Raw genomic sequence first — 7,584 nt, 5'->3', positions numbered from 1 at the left:
AAGGATTTTGCATACTAACTCCAAAAGTTACCAAAATTTACATGCCTCATGTAAATTTTATCCTCAACTCAAATATCAATTTAGAAAAATTTAAAATTAATCACAACTATTAAAACTCCATAGGGCCGAAATTCCCATATTCTATTTCTATTGATTTTTGTTTCCAACTTGTTTTGATCAACCTTTTGATCTATGACTTATAAATATGTGATCTTCAAACCAAACCATCACATGGTTTAAAAAGATGTCTTAAAACCTATATAAGCTTCTAATTCAAGATCACATGGTTAAAAATTAACCAAAACATAAATTTAGCCAAGAACATCCACACTTTGGCTTATCTGAATATCTCTTTACATAAAATTTCATATATTTGAAACTAACATCAAATATCTTCAAAATAATAATATAACATGTATATAAGATGCTTAGGATCCTCCAATAAAATTATCAAAGTCATTAGAATAGGTTTAGACCACCAAAGAGTTAAACTTTCTCAAAACAGAAACTGTTTTTCCTCTTCCAGTTTCTAAGTTTCTAAATCTAAGAAAATCTTTCATCAAAACCTTTAATCATGCAAAAATCCTCAACCAATAGTCATATATACATGTTAACAATACTCCATAAAAATTTCGGACCAATATCTATCCATTAGCTTGGTCAAAAACTCCAAACTATAACATATTCTCCAGTTTATCTCCCAGAATGACCTTTTTATAGTTTACACAATATTTGATTGACCAAATGATCTTCAAATGGGGAAAATAATATATCCATGTAAACTAGACTAAAAAAGGAACAACTTATATGAAGGAGACTTTATGATAAAACACTTACAACAGCTTCGAAATGGGCGTGCAAAAGAACTCCTAAAAGCTGTCCGAGAGAAAGTGTTTGATATTCTTTTAAAGGAACGTGTAAATGAAGATAAGTTCGTGGGTGATGGCTGGAGATGCTAATGGACGAGATAAGGGAGATGATAAGGCTGGAGTTGAGAGTTGAGTGTGGTTTTCTCCTACCCAAAATATCTATAAAAGATTATCTCAAAATATTCTATCCAATAATATCTATAAAAATCAGCTCAATATATTTTCCAAATGTGGAGTAGACTTGGAAGAGTAAGGTGGCTAAAATATTTCCATGTGTATTTTAAATCTCTATTCTTAAGATATTTTCCAAATGTGTATTTTGCTTAGGTGTCATGATCTCACACATTGATTTCCTTCACAATTCCATCTAATGGTTTCTCTTTGTACCAAGTATCTAATACTATTCATTATGTGTGGTTAAGATCTTGCCAAGTGTCCAAATAAAATATCGCTAACCTAATTTGGACATTTCACATTGTGATTTTGAAAACACTGCGCTTAGTACATTTACCAAGGTTACTATTCACTCCAAAAATAAACGTAATAAACTTAGTACTGAAAAATCCTAAATATTCAATTAAGCCTAGTGGTGTAGGCTATAATGTATTCTGACACTTTTAACTATTTCAAATAATTAAAATCGCATTTCTGGCACCATAGTGAGTGATAACACTAACTATGTTGACAGGCTAAAATTTATGCGATTAGTCGATTCGTGTAAACTTACAGAGTTTTCACGAGGTTCCTAAAGTCAATAGAAATTCCTTAATTGAATTTCTAGCGGGCTGTTACAGTGGACATCCTAGAATGTATCTGGTCCTAGATATAAGTTTTTCTGATAAATGAATTATGACAGTTTCCTTTAAAAAAAACATTACTTTTATTTTTTACAAACTTTTCCATGAATTGGTTCCTTCATGACTTCACTAAACTCTTTTTGAAGCAGGCTTTATCATTTAGGGTCAGTTTAGATGCTCAGATGATGTTGTATAGCAATTTAGTCTGCCTATCCAAATGGCAAAAATTGTTTGTATTTAGGTTTCGAAATTAATAACTGGCATAAACACTAAAAAGTGAAGTAAACAGTGTACAAATGACATAAAATTTTAAATAAATAGTGCAAAACTGATAGAAATAATAAATGAACAATGAAAAATAATAAAGGAATAGTAAAAAAACAGTAAGTGAACAGTTGCTATTCATGCAGTAGGATCCACCCATTTATCAAATCTTAAAAAGTAAAAACTATCCTATCTCATCTCACTATCCAAATACATACTTTTTTACAAACAATCTCATCTCATCTTAATTAAAAAATCTCACTACTAATTAAAATATATCATCTCATCTCATTTGAACTGCGTAACCAAATGAAGCTTTAGATATAAATGTGGATCATTTCGAGAATATCACAACTCATTCTAATAACTTTTAAAAATATAATAATTAAATTATTTTTGAAATAGGAATTTCCTAATTTGTTTAAGATGCGGTTTAGATAGTGAGTTGAAAGTTGATTAAAATATTGTTAAAATATTATATTTTAATATTATTATTATAAAATTGTAAAAAGTTGAATTGTTTATTATATTTTATATGAAAATTTGAAAAATTTATAATGATAAAATAAGATAAGAAGAGATGAAACAATTCTTATATTCAAACGGGCCGGTTGCAGTATAAATTTAAAAAAAAAATACTACCTATAATTATTTTTGCGTACTCTATATACACTCTACTAATATAATTGGTTGAATCATTTTAATCTATAACTAATCATATCATTAAAGTGTGTAAAAGAGTATATAAAAATTACTGCATATAAAATTTTTGATTTTTTAAAAATGATGGGCCAAATTGGGCCAAACTTCGTCTAAGTTCCAATGATTTAAGCAATCGAGTTTGTAATAGGCCTTCTTGCATGTGTAACATCGTTAAACTCCCCCCGATGAACAATCTTTAGGCTTTGTCATAAAATAAAACTATTTTTTTTTAACAATATTATATACAATTTTAAAATATTTAAACTTAGTATCTAAGGATGATTAATTTATATTTCAACATGATAAATTAATAGATGGAATATATATCGTTGGACATGAATGACAAATATTTAAGATTAATATTTAAAGAAAATAATAGTCATTATCATTTTAATGATTGCCCACTCAGTATTCTTTAATAATTAATATACGAGTGAAAGATAGTAAAACAAATCATTTAATATCATCTTACAAGATTACAATAGACTTATATAAATATATTTATTGGAAGCGGCTCGATACCGCTACTAGGCTTATTGGGATGACCGATGGGTCTAAGCGACAAGTTGGGCCTTGAGGACTTGGTCTATTTTTAGAGCTTAATCCATCGTGACTATCAAGAGAATAATCATCTGATAATTCTCCGAATAAAGAAAGCTATCTGAATGTTTGAATATAGATAAGCTCTCCATCCTATGACTTGAATTTTGAATAGTAAATAAGCTCTCTATCATATAATAACAAAAAGTCTCATGGGCTCTATATATATATAGACAACCCATATACATAAAAGGGATTTGATTCATTAATATTAAAACGAGAGCTTTTCATTGTGATTACTGATTTAGGCATTTGAGGTGTTCTCCAAAACCCTCAAGTCACTCTATTATTTAGTTTTAGGTGATCGTGTGTGAGTGGTGGTGAAACACGTCCATAAAACTTACAAATATCTTTATACAATATTTATATAATATATACTCACATACACATGTCTGTAAATATTTATCATAAGTTTAAAACTAATATGTATTGAATTAGAAATGTGAATTATTCTTTAATTTTTTTAAAAGACACTTAAGATGTTATCATTCTAAAGGTAAAAATAACACCATAAAAAATTGAATCATGCAATATTTTATAAGATTATACAACTTTAATTGAGTTTACACAAACTCAACTCGTTAGTATATAAAACTAAAACTTTAAAATAACTTAACACATTAATTAAAAGTAACCAAAGTTTATACGAATTGAGTTAAGGCTCTCGTAAACTTTGTCACTGTCCAAATATACTTCGGTAGAGGAAAAAGAAAACATTTTAAATAATTTTAAAAAAATTAAATTTGTTAAAAAACCCACATTTTTATTCTGAGCTTATTTTTTCAAAAACTTTATACGAATTTTCGACGGTAAAGAGTATTCACATTGGTGTAGTCAAAACGACACTCTTTTGCTAATATTTCACTTTTTATACTTTTACTATTCCACTCAAAATTTATAGGACCACACATTGGATTAATGATTTAACTCTAAATGATAAATATTTACTATTTTATATTCTTTTATCTAACGATTATATATTCTTATGTACTATATTCTTTCGTAGGCTTATTTTTTAGAATCTAGCTGAGGTTATATTTGTCATTCCATCTCATTGTATTTTTATTATGAAGATTTTCAATAGTCATATTTTGTTCTTTTACATTGTTTTGTTAATGAACAATTCTTCCATTTTTTAGAGTCATACAATTTTTGCATATGCTATTAATTATATATGGGTGTTGTTAGTCTGCTGCCTAGCTTTGATCGCGTGTCCACTAATACAAATTGTATATTTTTTTTTTAAAATATCTTTAAATATTTTTAACGAAGTTTTAAAAATAAAAAAATATATCAATACATTAAAAGTCACTTCCTTAATCATTAAAAAAATTAAAAAATAAATAAATACATGAATGGTCAAAATAAGGAGACAAACTCACGAGACATATTATAATTTTCTTTAATATATTTAAGACTAACTATTGTTATACATGCACCATAATTATCAGTATGATTTTAAAAAAGTGGATTGAAATCAAAGTAGCATAAAAACGATTTGAAAAATAGATATATAAAATGTAATTTTTGAGTCAAATTAGCTATAAAATATTTTGGCTATTATAGACTCATTTCTAAGAAGAAGAAGTATGAGATTGTTGCTGATTATAAACCCATTAGTTTTTGGAATGTGAGCTACAAATTAATCTCCAAAGTGTTAACAAATAGGCTTAAGGTTGTTCTACCTCTTATAATTTCATGTTCACAGAGTGCTTTTATACTAGGGCGTTTGATTACTTACAATATTTTAATTACTTATGAGCTTGTTCATTTTCTGAATTATAAAAGGAAAGGAAAAGTAGGGTATATGTCTATCAAATTAGACATGAATAAAGTGAATAGTTGAGGAGGTTTCTAGAAAATATCATGTTGAAATTAGGCTTTTATTTCAAAATGGATAGATCTGATCATGTTGTATGTAAAATCTGTTTATTTTTCTATTTTAATCAATAGAGAGCCCCATGGTCTAATATTTCCTTCAAGAGAATTGAGGCAGGGTCACCCTACCTTTTCTTACTGTGCACTAAAGTCTTGGTTTCGCTTTTGCATCACTCAAAAGAAGCAAGAGATCTCAAAGGCATTCAAGTTTGCAGGGGAGCCCCAAGAGTAAATTATCTATTGTTTACAAATGATAGTATTATTTTTTGTAGAGCTAATAAGGATGATAATTTGCAGGTATAGAAAATGTTGGAGAAATATAAGAAAACATCATGTCAACAAGTTAACAAAGGTAAAACCTCTATGGTTTTTAGTTGGAATGTTGATCGTGGTCTTTGAGATGAGCTCATGTCTGTATGGGGGGTTAGTAGCTTTCATTAGTATGACAAGTACCTTGATTTTTACCTCATATGATTGGTTGTGCTAAACATAAAGTATTCTTTGATCTGAGACATAATGTGTGGTAGAAACTTCAAGCATGGAATGAGAGATTGTTGTCTCAAGGGAGAAGGGAAAATTCTAATAAAGACTGTAGCTATGTCCATCCCAACATATACCATGAGTTATTTTAAGCTTCCTAAAATCTTATGTGATGAGTTGTAAAAAATGGTTGCTAAATTTTGGTGAGGGCAGAAAGAGAAAGAGAACAAGATACATTGGTTTAGCTGGAAGACAATGTGTGAACCAAAAAGTGAGAGTGGCATGAACTTCAAAGATCTTAAGAATTTTAATAGGGCATTACTGGCTAAGTAGGATGGGGAATTATGACTGATGATTCTACTTGCTACACAAAATCTTTAAAGCAAAATATTTCCCTCAAACAGATTTCTTTGATGCTAAGCTAGGCAAATCTCCTTCGTATGTTTGGAGATGTATATGAGAATCTATGCAGTTATTGAAAGAAGGATGTAGATGGAGAATGGAGAATGAGAAGATAGTAAGGCTTTGTAAAGATTATTGGTTACCTGGGCATAGACCTGTGATTCAGACTGTGGTTAAGGATGCATACCAGACTAGTGACATAATAGCGGATAGTCTCATTGATGGTAGAACAAGTTGGTGGGATCTTGAGAAAGTAACAACTACTCTCCAACCTAGAACTGTAGCAAAGGCTTTGAAGATCCTAATCATACCTGGAGATAATGAGGATAAGTTAATATGGGAGAAGGAAAAAGATGGTGAATACAGTGTCCAAAGTGCCTACAAACTACTTTGTGATATGAAGAAGGGTAATCAAGAGGGGGAAGGTTCAAGAGCAACCAATCATAAATGGATTTGGAAAGAAATATGGAAGTTAAAAGTTCCCAACAAAGTCAAAGTTTTGGTTGGAAACCATGTTGAAATAGCCTACCTACTTTGCAAAATTTGAAAAGGAGACACATATTAGATGATGAGATGTGTTTATTTTGAGCTGAGATGGAGGATTTGGTTCATGCCCTTTTATATTGTCTCTCTGTTGCTAACTGCTGGAGTCAACATGTCCCAAGTCTACAATCTGCAAGTAGAGTAGACAGTTTCTCTGACCTTGCTAGTTGGGCTTGTGATAAAGGATGTAACACAGATATATGAAGGGAATGAAATACAATCTGAACAAATTGTGTTGCATGCTCTATCTATGCAAAAGGAGTTTCAAGAGATCAGGAGTCATACCAAAAATCTGATCCAGTTACATTATTGTTTGTTTTCTCCTTAAGCAAGTACTCTAAGGCATGGTTTGAATTTGGAGATCAGATGGAATCATCTTATCTCACTCGGTACAGAGAAGTCATCTCTAATCCAAACGGTCAAATACTCATATAAAAATGTAAGAGAAATCCTTACAACTGGTCGGGTTGGTTATATCTAAAAAACAGCCTGCCAATCACATAATAACACGTAAGCCTTCCACCATAATTCTCCTGAAGCAACGCTACACCAGAAAAGGAAAATCCAAATCCTTTCTACGCAATTTCAGCCCCTTATCCCTGTCACCCAAAGGAAACCCCAGCTGATTTCAACCCCACAACTAAGACACCTAAAGGAACCCCCAACTGTGTCGGCAATTAGCTGAATCGCACCCCTTTCATCGAAACTCAACCCAAGGAACTCCTCCACGAATCCTTAGGATCAAAGGAACTCCCCTTCATTGATGCTCAACCAGAAGGAACTCCCCCACGAATCACACCAAAAGGAACCCTTATTTTCTGGGCAAAGGACTTCATCGCTGGCTTTCTACTTGTTTTCTTTTTCTTTCTTTTTTTTTGGGACAGTTTTTATTTCCATTTCCGTTCATTTTTTTTTTTCAAATGAACTTTTTTTTTTTGGCTTGCTTTAGTTTTCTTTATTTTTTGCTAGATTGCGTTCGTTCGGCTTCGTTTTCATTTTCTGGGTTTTAGTTTGGATATTTTTCATTTGAGGACAACGTTTTTCTTTCT

Source organism: Carya illinoinensis, chromosome 4 (assembly GCF_018687715.1).
Source record: "Carya illinoinensis cultivar Pawnee chromosome 4, C.illinoinensisPawnee_v1, whole genome shotgun sequence".
NCBI classification, from domain to species: Eukaryota; Viridiplantae; Streptophyta; class Magnoliopsida; order Fagales; family Juglandaceae; genus Carya; species Carya illinoinensis.
The sequence above is the reverse complement of the archived record's forward strand: the minus strand, read 5'-3'. Positions refer to the sequence as shown.